Here is a 12,146-nt window from a genome sequence, read left to right on the forward strand (position 1 = left end):
CTTGGAAAAATGGTAAGAACGATAGCGGAGGGTTGATCTCTTAGCATCCTTGAAATTTCGTTGGCATTATAAATATTAATTTCAGTGGTCATCCTAAAATGTATATACGGTTCTAATCTCTGGTTCAGTCGTTGCGCTGAATTATGTAGAAGTATGGCAAAATTGTTATCGATGAAGAAACTGTTATCGCGTTTTATCGATACAAACGACGAGAAGTTGCTAAATGGCGGTGAGAACTGTCAGGAAGCGATGTGTTACCAATTTCTACGATAGGTGTGTATTAATGGTAGATCGAAGTGCTTCGAGCAGTTGTTAATAATCCGTTTTAAACGACCGAGGAACGTCCAATTCGCGAGGATATCTTACGAAACGTGTAAGACAGATAATTCAGCTATTCAGAAGCGAGGCTGATTAATCGCGTGAAAGTTAATGGCTCGCTTGGCGGAAAATTATAAATCGCGTGTCCGCTCGAGTATCGAATCTGAGAATGTTATAGAAAGCGAGCTCGAGGTCGGTTTTGATCGCGTTTCAGAAAATCGTTCACGCTCGCTTTGGTCGTCCGTTTTATCGTTTCTGAATGAAAGAAAATCGAGCGATATCGCGTTGGTTCGCGACGTCTCGACTAACGGAATCAGTTTCCAACGTCCAACGCCCCTCCCCGCTCTGATGCATCTTAACGATCTCGAGGTACCTGCAAGAGTTTCGTATCGCTGATTAAAATGCTAATCGCGCGAGGGTCTCTCCTACACCGTTCGCATTAATAACCCCGCAGACAATGGCCCACATTAAAAACTCACGTTGCACGAGTGATACAAATAAACGACGTTGCACCAGACGCGCCTCTAATTAAGACTCGCTTTCGACGCCTTCCTGCCACGACCGTTGCCGTTGCTCGTTTCGAAATTCCTCGACTCGAAACCATTTCACCGCGAACGGATCGTCGCGGCAGCAGCGTGTCTTTCGAGAATCCTCGCGGCTGGCATCGAATCACGGAATGTATTCGGATAAAATCCGCGCGGAATCTGCTCCAATCGAATCGCCGTCCTCTTCTCGCTCCGTCAGAATGGAGGAACGGATGGAAAAAGAACGAGTCGCGTTCTTTCCTCTGCTTTATCGCACGGTAGGGGAATAGAGATTGAAAATTAAAACGGATTAAGCGTTCGAATGTAAAGAGGAAAAGGAGGACCTTTCAGCTGCTTTTAGCTGAAAGTGTGGCAATGTCGGACGTAGATTATCTCATTGCTGGACTTCAGACTTAACGAAAAGTATTTGGCTCGTCTTTTAAACGTTGGAACTCGAGTCTTAAGTATTTTCTACATCTTCATCCTTTCGTTTGGCTGCGAGTATCGTTTCCGTATAATACCACGAAGTTCAGTATAGAATTCGAGTAAGTAGATTTGCATAGCATTTCAATTATAAATGGAAGGAAACAAAAAAATGTATGTACAGAGAAACTCTATTTCCTGAAAGACAGAATTGTTCGCCTTTGAACGAAACTTTGCAAAGCGCTATTAACCCAATCGTTTACGCAAGATCGATCATCGTGACAACTTTGAGATCCGCCATATCCGTTTGTACCATTAAAAAGATTTTTAAATATAATTCCTCGGTTGGTTCTGCGAATAAGTTGAAAAGCGAGTTGGACGCTTCAGCATCTTTCCTTATCGGTTGTCCAGGATCGCGAAACGTTTGATCGTCGAACGAATTGTAATTGGACGGTGACAAAGGCGCAAGGGAAACAACAAAGCGATATAAAGGAACGTATGCAAACGATAAAAATAACAGATCGCAGAGGTAAAACGCAAATAAGTCGCGCGGTGCTGCATTCGCGCATATGTTTATACATCTGCGTGGAACGGAGTACAAAGAGGAGCGAGCGTTTTGCAAACAGATGTTACGCTCGGAAGAAATACACGCTCGCTGTTGGTGATGGCTGTTTGCGTAATTCCCGAGTGCTTTATTAGCAGCGATGTCGTTCGATTCGTCGCATTTTCTAGCATAATAGCGGTGTTCCCTCGTTTGTCGTTGCGAATTCGAGGTGTGCAGAGGGTGCACCGGGGGGTGTTGTTTCACGAAGCGTTCGCTGTTGCGATCTCGCGATTCTCATCGATCAACAACGACTTTCCTTCGAGTAGCTCAATTTTTTCAGTAAAAATTGTAAAAGATTAACATTTTACAATTGAAACATAAGAATCTAGAATAATACTGTAATTGCAACGGTAATCGAAATTCCTTGCCATTTTTAAGATCAAGTTCTCCACAGCTCGGAGTCGAACTTCCATCTATTCTGAACTTAACAATCACCAATAAAAGAAAGATGGAAAATGTGCAAATACACGGATTAATTCGTAGAAGGCAACCGTTTGTGCCGTTTCTAAGCGATAACTACGCGATAAACGTTGGAACGGAAGCGAGGATGGTCTATAAATTGGCGTGGTGATCGATTAAATTGCGAGGAAGGATTAATCGGGTATCGCGAGAGGGGTGGTGGTTGGCTCGGAGGTTTCAGCGTTATTAAACGGAGAACGCACGCGCGTGGTGACGTCGAGGGTTGAGGAACGAAGAGGAGCGTCTAGCTGGGACGGGGTTACGCTCGTTGAATAACAAACGATAAAAGCCCCGTTCGCAGCACGCGCGGCGCATTTTAATAAACATCGAGCATCCACCAACCTGGACAAAGAGTTTATTGTCTCGCGATGGAATCTGTTGTGGAATGCTCGAATTTGAATTTCGTAGCGAACGATGTGTTGGACGCGCGATTGTAGGCCACTGGCTCGACATTCTGGGTTAGTCCAATCTTTCGTTTCTCCCAGCGGTTAATTATTTGTCCCTCTATATCTGTGTGTGTGTATATTTATCGCGGTCGTGTTAATATTATAAATTTGCAGGAAAGAAATAATTCTTTTCCCGTAATGCAATTGTTAGCGTTATTCGAGCGATTAAATCTTTCTCTGTTACGTTGCAGTTTTAATGAATTATAACGAACGATAGTAAGTCACACGAAAATATAATCGATCCCTTTTCTAAAGCTTACACGTTAATCCTTTGATCTCGAGAGGCGATCACTGGTCTCCAGTTCCAGCCACTTTTGTGAAGTTTCAACCGCAAGGGGTTAAGTGCGCACCCCCAAGCTGCAACCTCCATTTTTCGAAACTTTTACAATTCTACTGTCACCATACTTTGCTTTTCGTACCCTGAAGTCTTAACGATTCACCCAAAAAACTTGCATCCTCGGTCTCGCGATAAAATCTCGAGTGCTCGTACGAAAAGAGAAAAGAATTTTTTGCACGAAACATTCCCGAAAAATGGCCGAAACGCAAGGAGAGCATGCATGTAAATGCAAGAACGCGCATAATTCCGCTCGAGACAGATGCAGTCGGCGATTCTCGCGAAACGTGCGCCGACGAATTCGCGATGGCGCCCGCCGAGAAAGCAAAAGGCGGCCCCGCAGGTGTGCAGGTGCGCGAAAAAAAGTAGCGGGTGGACGAGCCGAGAAAGTGACGTGCAGCTACCTCGGTAAAGGGCGTGTGTGCACGGGCTGAGAAAGTGACGTTCACTCGCGCGGATGCCTCTGTACGCACGCGAGAAAGTAGCGGGGCGTTGTTACGCACGCTGCTCGCGTGTCCAGCCCGCTTAAACTCCTCGAGCACGTTATCACGGCTCGATTCCAGGGGTGATTAATTGGAAGAAAATCTCCGTATTCTAATTGAGCGCGGTGCGAGACTAAATTCTAATCCATCGCGGAATTTCAATCGTCGAATCTAAGGCCTCGCGGTTCTCGTATCGAAAAATAAACGTTCCACAAACGAGAGAATTCGATTTTAGAACAGACTATCGTGGATACAACAAGTATATCGATTTTCAAATAAATAGGAATTTTCATAAAGAAATGTTCTGTTCCAAGAAGTTGATAAAGAATACGTGTTCAATCCCGTGACGCAAGGACACGGATGCTCGGTCAGATGAATCAGAAACCTCGTTGACAGAGCTAACTCGTGTCAATCACCTCGATTATTGACTCGACCTATTGGTTTGCAGAAAAATGTCATCGCGTCTAATCTCGACGTCGATCTGTTTGCAAAAGACAATCGCTCGCCGCTCTTTCAGAGCCGTGGTCGCCGCGTACGCTTCGAACGAAGCGAGGGGGCCGCAGCGCAGCGCTTCTAAAAACAATTAATAGACCCTATCATCGCGGTTTATTGCGTTCGCGAGATAGAAGAAACGGTACGCGCAGCTTTTTCACCGCTCGAAAAAGGGAAGAGATCGGCTCCTGTTGCTTTCGCGATTCGTTTCTTGCTCGTGAAAACCGCGCGGTCACGCTCTGATTGCCGCGCGGTCGATCCTCGCCGATTTTTTCACCGCGCCCTATTCCTGGACCGATTGCCAACCGCCTCCGACACGGATAGACCGTGGCCTAGCCGGGGTGTGTCTCTTTCTTGGCGCGATTTTCGCCTCCGCCTTTCTCCATCCTGGGCAAAAGTCGGCCGGGAGGAAGACGGAGGAACGCGCTAGAAAGATAAAAGCTCTAGCCGTGGAATGCCGGTCGAACCGGATGAGAGAAGAAAGGGTTGTGTGTGCGAGCGTCTCGTCCGTGTGTGTTTGTGTGCTCGCGAGCGTGGAAGGAGAGGCTGGCTCGGGTCGAACAAAGAACAGGACTTGTTGGAAGTGTCTTGAACGCCTGGCTCGAGAGATCGGCACGGCTGGAGACGCTGGCTGGTTGTTGGCTCCTCTTGCGCCGCGATCGAAACTCGTTGCTATTGAAGGATACGCGAGGTCTTATTTTATAACCGCCCGCATTCCGGAATTCGACTCGCTCGCCAGAGAATTAACCGGTGTCCGCCGTTATTTTTCGAGGCAAGGCGATCGCTAATTGCGAGGAGTTCAAAAGACACGATATCGGCAACTGGTCGCTGGTATAATTGTATACGTCGTTCGCCACGTGCAATAATTGAATGTGGGTGGCACGGAAAAATGTAGATTCCTTCGATGCTACAATTTGGCTGTGTCGGTTTCATTCTTCTCGCGCGTGACGTTGCGGACGGATATGAAAATGGTAAATGGGAGTTGGTCGGAAGGTTGCGCGTTTCCGTGTTCGTGTAACAGGTGATACGATATGGAAGATTGTAGGGAATTAATAATGTAGAGACTCGTGGATTATCTCGATTCAATGCAGAGATGTTCGTTGCGAAGAATAGCTGGTGAAAGGTTCGACGTTCGAAGGACCGTTCTATCGCGTTCGTTGTTCGCGATTGAAATTTGCTTTTATGCGTTTTACAGTGCAAATTAATTAAAATCAAACCTTGTAGAATCTACTTCTTCCTGCTCGCCACCTTCTCAAGGTCCGTTCGAGTTTATATTCAGATTTTACCAGACAACCTGCTTATTTTTTATTTCATTCCCGCACGCGTTCATTCGCGAAGAACGTCGAGATCCTGCTGTCCCAAAGAGGTTATACCTTTGTTCTCGACGGTTGAAAAAGTTCGTCGCCTCTGAAATTTTCTGAGAACCAAACGATATTCAATTATTCGAACACCACGTTGCAGATTCTACTCCTACGCTCAAGACTCTACTCTATCTCCGTTCTCACGTGAAACACCCGAAAATCCAGCTGCACTTCGCGTCTGTCGCGGAGCGAGAATTCATAAAGGAGCAGCGAGGAGTTAAAATTCCTCCAGCGTCCATCAAATTTTCACAGTGCAACCCATATATATTATACTGTACCCATCGGAGGCGCTCCAAATTCATTCGAGGAAAATCTAGCGTCGAGCGTACGCGAGCTGAATGCAGGGCAAACTTTGTCCGGCGGTGTTTGGCATTCTTTCAGCCGCGGCTGCAACTGTCACGGATCCCGCTCGTTGCCAACCCGCTCGAACAGCCGCGGCACGGTTTGTTTAATATTCCGCGGCGACGCGGACCGGAAACGGCCCCTTCCGTTCGTTAAACGAAAATTACGCGACGCTCGAGGACCATTTGGCTCCGTGGAACAGGAAAGGTCGCGCTAGCCAGGCGAACTTAACGATCGAGACTGCTAATTGTCGAGGTAATTGTTTCGAAATTTTCGCGATCAGGAACTTGAAGAAGAAGAGACATATTTGGTTCTTCTATCAAAGAGACGATTCTCGAGAGAAACATTATTACGTTATTAGTTCTTCGATTAATTTGGAATGAATAGTCTGTTTGGTATTTTCATTTTATCGACGATTGTTCGACAATTAAAAATTGCCACTCCAGTTTGGTACTCGCGAGTCATTGGCAACACGGCAGTCTTAATTCGACCAGCGCCACATCGATGTTAATCTCGCGTGTAATTGACTATTACAGCCATTAGAGTCGTGCCATCAACTGCAGTTCCTCGAGCGAAGATAAAATTGTTCCATTACGCGTTAACACCGTAATTAGATAATTCCCCATTGTGTGGAAATATCGATACGAGCGAAGGAAACGAGTCGAATCTCTGTGTTTCGAGCGTTGCGAAGCGCTTCCGTCGTTTAATGGAGCCCAACAAAATGTTCGAGAAAACAAACAAAAAAAAAAATGTGCAAAAACGAAACTTAAGAACTGTTTAAAAGAAGAGCCGAGGAAATTTCAACTCAAGGGACGGTCGAGGAATACATAAAATAGAAAAACTTGGGAAAGCTGAAGGAAACCGATGAGGTGAAATTGAAGAAAGTTGGGAGGAAAAAATTGGACGGAAACATGGTGCTCTTCGAGACCACTGAAACAGCGACTTAAACGCGATCTCCGTTCCACTTCGCGGCGTTGAATCCATCTGAACGCGGTAGACGATCGCGCGGACCAGCCATCGATACAAACGCAGAAGAAGGATGTCGACGATCGAGTGACCTGTTGCAAAAGAGCCAACAGAGTCGTTCGCATCCGCTGCGATCCTGCCGCTGCGCTCGGAAGCTGGCGAGCCATGGCCAAACTTAACAGGGAAACTCTGAGAGAGGAGAAACACAGAAGGAGAAGCGGTCGCGTTTAATCAAACAGGCGATGCTTGGAGCAGGGAAATATGCAAACTAGCTGCATTATTCATCGCGGTTGCTCTCGAGGTTAATCTTCTTTCGGCGTGCGTTCGCGCCTAGTCGTAAAAGAGAAGGCGCAGTGGAAGGCGAGGGGGAGCCGCGTACGACTTTTCATTCCTCAAAGGAAACTCCGTCAAGTTGTTGCCACACGTCCGCGTGTGCGTGAGTTCCCGTGTGCCGCAACGCGGTCGAAGCATTAGAGAAAGAAAAAAGAAAAAACGCGTGAAACGGCACGGCGATCTCGCTGAAAGTTTACCCAGCCGGACTTAGCAGCTCGCGTTCGAACGCTCTCACGCGTTACACGTACGCCCGTGCTCGCTCGAGACCGCTGTGAAAACAAAAGACTTAACCCGTCGTTCTACTTCGTAAGTGGCCATTTCGTAATTACCTCGCGATCACCGCAGACACGTCGAGTGGGCTAGGTCGCGGTGATTTCTGACTTCAGCTCTGTTTTAACGCCTGTTTTTCCGCGTCTCGTGGTAAATTTAGAATTCAGCTACTGGGTTTGCTTTCGCGACACATCGAACCAGTTTAATCGCACTTTCTACGGTTTTTTTTTTTGCTTTTACGAGGATACATGGGGTGTGTGTCCACGTTTGTATCGTTTCTAAGGTAATTGCCGAGGGGTAAGTGGATGTAACAATTGCTTGTCGCTTAAAGAACGAATATCGTCGCGTACGTTCAGCGTGGAGTCGCGTAGAGTAATTATTTTCATTGGAATTCTCAAGCATTTTTCTTCCATTTTCTATCGAGATATTAAAACGAAATTGAGTTGTTGGATTCCACGTTGAACAAATGTCGAGGAGTCAACGAGGAATTTGTAAGGAGCCGAAGAAGAGGTAGTTTGAAAGCTTTGAGACAAGGGATGAGAGTAACACTTGGGGTAAATGACTGTTTGACGTGAATCAGTATTTACAAAAGATAATGACGATAATCGTGTCTTTTGAGTCGACATCCAACAGAGTTATCGTGGTATCGTTTGTAAGCGAGATAAATCTAGATTCCTTTTTAGAGAAATTCAAATTAGGGGCTGGTAGAATGATGTAACGTAAGGAATTATTGCAACTATCGCGATGTCGACTGATCGAACTTGCGAAACTATTATTAGACCCGCGATCCAAGTAAAAGTAACTCACCTTCCATTCATTGTCAGCCGTTCGATTGTTCGCGTCCTGCCTCGACTGGAGAGGATAATTTTGCGATCAAATTCGAGTGTACCATCTCATGGCCAAGCTTTGGTCGAATTGTTTCAAGTAGCCTCGTCTCATTTTTTCTTTTCGTATAAAATATTCATTTTAAATAGCAATCGTGTAATTAAAAATAAATGTACGTTTAACGTAGCGTACAAGGATTATGAAAAATGTGGACGATAAAAGCAGAACCAGGGATCGTTCGGCTGATGGAAACTATCCGAAGGTTAAACACGCCCCAAATACTCCATGTTCGATCCGTGTCGATTTACGGTAGCTCTGGTGTACGCGAACACTTGGAGGGATTCCGTGCAGCGGAGATTATTAGAAAGCAGCTTGACGATAGGTAGAAAGAAAGGATTAAGCACGAATTTCGTAAGAGACGTCGAAATACGCGGTGCAATTGTTCCCTCTCGGTTGTCCGTGCGACTTAACGCGAACTTCTTCTTCGTGTCTGGCTAGTTTTCAGCCTTCGAATAGCACGTGGAATGCACTTGTGCAAGCTTTTTGCGCCGCCGACTCGCCGCGCGGACTATCGAATATAATGGCACAACATCGATGTCAAGGACGGTGTTTAACGAAGAGGCTCGCTCGTAATTAGCCGATTGTTGGCCAACCAGCAATTGAGGCGGTAACTCTGAAAGAATCGACTTATCGCGGGTGCTGGATGAATGGGTTCTCGCGGGTCGAGCTGCTGTTTTACTTTCTACCTCGGGGAATGGGAACGGTGGATCTCGAGTGCGGTTATTGTCGCGCTTTAGTTGCACTCGAAGGGTGCATTCCCGGTGCATTTTTAATATCGCGCGATTAAATGTCGAATGTATCGTTGTTTCGCGTTTTATAGGCTTCACGCGCGCCTTCGATGCGCTTTGAATGCATCTTGGGTGCATCTTGTGACATGGCGCGGTTGTATTTTAGGTACTTCATTGATGAATTTTGAATGCACGATGAACGCATTCCGCGTCCACCATGAATTCACCGTTGCCACGGTCCTATTTATAGCTGCATTCTAAGTGCACCTGAACCGCAATTTGTTTGCATTCCAAATAGGTTACGCGTACGCTGTTATTGGACACGGTTTTTGCATAGATTTTGGGCGCACCGTGGATGTATCTCGAGTGCATCAGCGATGCATAATGGATAGATGCATGTTAGCTGCACTTCACTCGCGTTGTTAGTGCATTCTAATTATGGATGCGCTTTAAGTACTCCTTAGGTGCAATTTGTTTAGGTTTCAAGTAGGTTATGCGCGCGCTATAGCTTGGACCCACTTGAAAACGGGTTTTTCTGCCATTCTACTATGAATTATACGCGTATGTATTTTCAGTGCCGCGATTCGTGATTCATCGTTGAAATCCAGTGCACTTACGCCTGCATTGTCGGCGCATTCTAATTGCAGCCGCGTGTTCGATACACTTTTTATATAAATATATCTCGATCCACATTTTCATCGCGAGTATTTCTAAAGATACCATTCGTCAATTGGACCATTTTGCGCGAAGCGTCGCAAATGAAGACACTCGGAAATTTCGCAACGAGCCACGATAATCCTGAGAATCGAGTTGGTCGGCTCTGTTGATCGAGCAACAGAGCTAACGCTTTACAGGTGGCACGCATAGATTTAACGGGGCCCTCGTCGAAGCAGAGCGCAATTGACCGGTTGAATTTCAACAGAACGGACGGTGTCCGCAGCTGTTAATCGTCGATCCGCATGGGAGACGCTCGATTCTTTCTGGCGTCGTTTCGACCTGCCAAGAATGCTCGCTTCGATCGTTGGCAAGGTTTAACGAACGTACCGCGACGCGATCGCGAAAAGGAAGCGAAGTGCTCGTGAAAAAGGTGATCCTACGAAAAAAAAAAAAAAAAAAAAAATGGCATTCCTTCATCGAGGCTCTTGCGAAATCGCCACCTTGTCCGGTTAATCGACCGTGGCGAGACGGAAATGTTGGGTATACTCGTGAGAGAGTTCATTTTCCTACGAAACGTTCCCAAGTATTTTGTATCGTTAATTAAACGAACGCTAACACGCAGAAATGACGAGAGTGTAGTTGGAATGTTTTTAAGGTTCTCGAGTATATTAAATTGCATTGCGAAAGTGGTTTGCAACTTTTGAGATACGAATTATTTTTTTTTTTAATAAACTCCAAGCGAAACTGTTTACTTGATCGTGACGAAGCTTAGAGGAATTTACTCTCCTCGTTTGGAAGTCGCTGAATAATTGGGAGATGATGGTAAAAAAAAAGGATCAACTTTCGTTAAATATTAGCTGTCGGTTGTTTCGTTAATTGCTAAGAATAGCGCGGAAACGTACACGGTTGGAATTGCAACAAAGTACGCCCGGGGACATTTGCAGCGAGCACCGTGCCAAGTAATTTACGTCGAACCGCTTGAAATATTCCTCGAAGACGACTCCGGCGGACGTGTTGCCACGCACGGGAATGATAATGACAGTAATTGGATCGAAGTAGCCAGTTGCTCGATAATTAACCCATTGTTTATCGGATAATGCACCCTCATTCTTTCCTCGTCGTTTCCCCCCGCCTTTTTTCATCTTCCTCTTCTTCATCTGTCCCCTCTGAACGGCTCCTTTGTCTCCCCGCCAGCTGTCCCGCGACGAAACGAAACGGAATATAAATTAGAAGCCATTCCCGATATTTGCTAGGACACGTAGCTACAACGAAAACCCATCGCCATTAATTGCACGGCGCATTGTTAACGAGGAAAGGTGGGATTCGAATTAAAACGCGACGGAGATCGATACACGGTCTCCAGCTTGGCTCGCTAACGAACTCTACCCTTCTGCCGCTGGAAGTTTATCGCTTCATAAATTAATTTCAAATTAACCGCTGCCTCTCGTAATTGCTTGTCCCGCGTCTGCGAGTGCGTCGCACCTCAGCTTCCGTTCGAAATGTCTACGGAAACGTACGATTCCGATTTTAATTGCCAATTCCGCCGCGAAATCGAGAATAACTCTCACCTCGCGGTTGGCTCTGGTGCGACTCGGAATTCATGGTAATTCGCACGTTCGAGATCGAATTTTTGTCGACCAGCTGATCTTAGATAAAAGAATATTAACTTGATCGCAGCAGCGGCAGTAGCTGAATATCGAGGCGAACGTTTCGTCGCTTCTGTACCAACGGTTTGCTCGAATATTTGGAGAATTTTGGAAATTTCGTGGCAATTTGAATCTCGAACGAAATCGGATGCAGAGAGCTGAGAGTTTTGAATTTTGGAAATTTCGTGACAATTTGAATTTCGAACGAAATCGGATGCAGAGAGCTGAGAGTTTTGAATTTTGGAAATTTCGTGTCAATTTGAATCTCGAACGAAACCGGATGCAGAGAGCTGAGAGTTTTGAATTTTGGAAATTTCGTGACAATTTGAATCTCGAACGAAACCGGATGCAGAGAGCTGAGAGTTTTGAATTTTGGAAATTTCGTGTCAATTTGAATCTCGAATGAAATCGGATGGAGAGAGCTGAGAGTTTTGAATTTTGAAAATTTCGTGACAATTTGAATCTCGAACGAAATCGGATGCAGAGAGCCGAGAGTTTTATCAGAGCGTCGACGATCTATCGACATTTTCACTGCGACCAATGTCACTCGCGGCGAAGGACGATCCCGATTCGAAACAGTCGCCGATTTTTGGTATTCATCGCGCGGATCGCACGCCTACGATGGAATCCCAATGTTGCCCGTTATACAATCGATGCGCCTCAGCCTTTATCGATCTGTAACACCATCCACGGACGAACAATTGCCCCGTGGTCGACTTATTAGGCGGCTCGTTTCCGGCGAACGTCCTTTCGCTTCCTCTCGACCATGCGGCTGACGAACGAGCCGGACGATTAACAAACAGCTAATTAAATATCATCCAAGCCTTGAAACGGACGGTCGTCGAGTGGTCGTTGGAACGATCGTTCGAGATTGTT

General features: G+C 46.0%; 1 protein-coding gene across 12 annotated transcripts in view; it reads left to right on the plus strand.

The window, feature by feature from the left end:
• Mtd (TLD domain-containing protein mustard) overlaps positions 1-12,146 on the plus strand; it is a 177,419-nt gene that overhangs the window by 87,426 nt on the left and 77,847 nt on the right. The window lies entirely within an intron of this gene.

This window comes from Xylocopa sonorina, chromosome 1 (genome assembly GCF_050948175.1).
Source record: "Xylocopa sonorina isolate GNS202 chromosome 1, iyXylSono1_principal, whole genome shotgun sequence".
In the NCBI taxonomy this organism is placed as follows: Eukaryota; Metazoa; Arthropoda; class Insecta; order Hymenoptera; family Apidae; genus Xylocopa; species Xylocopa sonorina.